The sequence below is a fragment of the Jaculus jaculus genome, unplaced genomic scaffold (assembly GCF_020740685.1).
Source record: "Jaculus jaculus isolate mJacJac1 unplaced genomic scaffold, mJacJac1.mat.Y.cur uX1, whole genome shotgun sequence".
Taxonomy (NCBI): Eukaryota; Metazoa; Chordata; class Mammalia; order Rodentia; family Dipodidae; genus Jaculus; species Jaculus jaculus.
In genome coordinates this window covers 921,680-925,171 of record NW_025423518.1, presented here as the reverse complement: position 1 = coordinate 925,171, position 3,492 = coordinate 921,680, and the positions used below count along the sequence as shown (strand labels likewise).

Below are 3,492 nucleotides of genomic sequence, written 5' to 3'. Positions count from 1 at the left end.
TTAAGACACATGTGAACACATTCCTATACCAGGTTAGATCATGAAAAAATGCATACACATCTCATAACTCATCTCCAAAGTACCAAAACATCCCCAAAACATAATCAAACTGAATACTTACACAAAACTACAAACACATCTTGATGGTTATATTGATCATAAAAATAGTGAAAATGTAATATCATTGAATTGGTTGAGACAAAATCCACTGAGAAGTAATTCACCTTTGGGACTGAGAAGAAATATGTTTTCAAGATTAGACAACAGTACCATATCTTCTACTAATTTGATATGTCTATTTTTTTTATTTAAAATGTGAAACACATGAGTAGAAAAGATGGCTTAGTGGTAAAGACATTCATCTGCAAAGCCAAAGAACCATGGTTTGATTTCCTAGGATACACTTAGGCCAAATGAACGAGCTGGCACATGTATTTGGACTTTGCAGTAGTTGGAGTCCCTGGGATGCTAATTCTCTCTCTCTCTCTTTCTCCTCTTTCTCTTTCAAATGAATAAAAAAAATAAGTAAAATATGGACCGCTTCAAGAGTTTGTTTGCCACTCTTAAACAGGGGCCATGGTGATCTAATCTGTATCATTCCAATTTTAGTAAATTTACCACTTCAACCACCTCATCGTAAATAAAAACTGTCTCTAATTCAACATACGCCAAATATCCTACTAAAAAAAGTTATGAAGATTAATAATTGTAGGATGTATTGAGGTAATTTTAAGTCCAGGTGGTTAATTCCAGGCACATGAGCAATTATTTGGTTGCATCACATTCAAATTAGGGTCATTTGAAATCTAACTAATGGGCAGAAGAGATGGCTTAGTGGTTAACACACTTGCCTTTGAGACCTGAGTACTCAGGTTCTATTCCCCAGTATCCTCATCAGAGAGGTGTAGAAATTGGTGCATGCATCTGGAGTTTCTTTGGAGTGACTAGAGATGCTGGAGTTCCCATATCATCTTTCCCTCTTTAGTAAATAAATTAAAAAAATTAATAAAAGTCTTAATTGCTGAGTGTCTAAGAACAGCAGTGATATGAATGAAAGTTGGGATGACCTTACTGGAATAGATTAACTACATTAGTCACTTAATAAGGGTCTGGGTAGAACATAGTCTTCATATAATAATATTTTTTAAAAAATTATATGCAGATTAAGCTTTGATAAAAACATAGTAGATATATCCAGAAAAGGAAATATGTGGCCATTTTGTTGGTTTGCCTTAAAAAACCTATACTGGAACTGCATTAACTAATGACCCAAACTTGAAAAACTATGGCTAGATAGTGGATACTTAAAAATATATTTATTTATATATTTTAGCAGAGTGGGTGAAAGAGGTAGAGAGAGGGATGAAAGGAGAGAGAGTGAGAGAGAGAGAGGGTGGTTGAGAATGGTCAAGCTAGGTCTTCCAACCATTGCAAATGAGCTCCAGATGTACCCCGTACACTCTGAATCTGGCTTTGAGTGGGCACTGAGTAACTAAACTTTGGTCCTTGGGCTTTGAAGTTCCTTAACCTCTGACCCATCTCACCAGCTCTCTTTAAAAATATTTATTTACTTATTTAAAAATATTTATTTATTAGGCTGGGCATGGTAGTGCATGCCTTTAATTCCAACACTCAGGAGGAAGAAATAGGAGGACTGTTGTGAGTTAAAGGCTGTACTGAGAGTACATAGTGAATTCAAGATCAGCCCCTATTTCAAAACACTTCTCAAAAAAAATTGATTGATTGATTCATTCATTCATTCATTCATTTTAGAATGAAATATTGAGAAGGAAACAGAGAGAATTTTGTTGGACAATATTAACTCTAAATGCTGACATTTTATATGAATGATCAAAGTACCTATGGGTACATTGTCAATACTGAATAAAATTGCAGTCATTTCATCAGTCCATGGATTTCCCATAAATTGTAATCAAGAACATGCAACAGCTTGAAATCATGGAGGACATAAACTGTCATGTATTGATCACATCAAATCCCATAGGACAACCTTACAATGTGATGTAAATCATAAATCCTGGGGTCTCTGTATGAGTTTGCATTAGGAGGACTTTGCCTTGCTTTTACAACTGTGAGTGAAAACAGTGTTAGTTTTTATGTCATTTGTGTTTTTATCCACTATAGTAGAGTGGAAACACACCAATGTCACTATTTAAATTCTATATTACTTAAAGAATAATTGCCAATATTCATTGTAAACTAAAATTTGTAAGGTCATAGTTGATGTCAACAGGCTCTAATATGTTTCCTACATCTGAAAGTAAATGTCTATGCCTTTTGGCCATGCAACAATTGGGTAATCCCACAATGAGAACCATGTGAGAAAAGGGTTTTCCCAAACTCCATAGGCAAAATATAATCCACTTTTTCGGAGCATTTTACAAGTAGAATTCGTAACAAGTAGCAGAATTTTTTGTTGACCTCAGAAATCCATTCATGTGAAATTGAGAGCTAAACACCATTTTATATTTTGAATGTGTGCAGTCCATCATTTCTTTGCCCAGAACGTTTTAAGAATGTCAAGTGGTGTAATGGTCTGTGTAAGAATATAGGTGAGCATCTTGGCTCATATGAAAAGACAATACCAACAGATCTTTGAAACCCATTATACCTACTTCTGTAATCCCCACCAAGATGACGGAACCAGACTCTTGGGGAGGTATGATATGGGTCATGGAAGGTCCACAAGTCAGTGGCATTAAAAACAATAACCTCTTCTGATTTCGGCCATATTTGAAGTGGATGACCTGGAAGTGTGAGAAACAATAAAATTCTCATGTGGTAAGATGTTTCTGTTCAACACTGGCTCAGATCAAGAGATAGTAAACAACATGGCCATGAGGCTGAAGGCACTCTAGAGTTGGTTTTACATAGTCACCCACGAAGATCTGATACTCACTAAAATTGCTAAATAGATATATTAAATTCAGTGCTTTGAGTCTGTATCGGTGGCACTCTCCATCCTGCCTATAGGGAAATTATAAGAAATACATTAGGCATCCAAAATATACAACATACTACTGAATGAGTAAAAAAGGATTATACACAGTTCATATGCTGAGAGCAAAACTCGCTCTGATTGCCCTGTGCATTGTCTTCATTTACTTGACAGAGTTCTTATGCAATTATTCTGTACATTTGAATCTGTGTCAGCATGGTTAACTTTGGGGGAGCAGATTGTGTGTGAAACACATCTAGCAGAGAGGAGTGTCTGTATCCCATGATGGCCTGAAGCCTTGCCCTTTAATGGAGACAGCCAAGCCTTGCCTCATACATTGGATTCTAGGTGCAGGTGCATTGGGGAATGACAGCCACACTCCTCATGCTGAGGATCAGACTGGAATTTTTTTGATGTATTATTTATTTGTTTCTTCAGGAGACAAGAAGAGGCAGATAGAGAGAAAGAGAGAATAGGCATGCCAGGGCCTCCAACCACTGCAAAGGAACTCTAGACGCAAATGCCCCCTTGTG

The 3,492-nt window shown here is 36.5% G+C and overlaps 1 pseudogene; it reads right to left on the bottom strand.

Annotated features, from left to right (window-relative positions):
- Nucleotides 1-526: 526 nt before the first annotated feature.
- Nucleotides 527-626, bottom strand: LOC123457608 (annotated as a pseudogene).
- Between the last annotated feature and the right edge of the window lie 2,866 nt (nucleotides 627-3,492).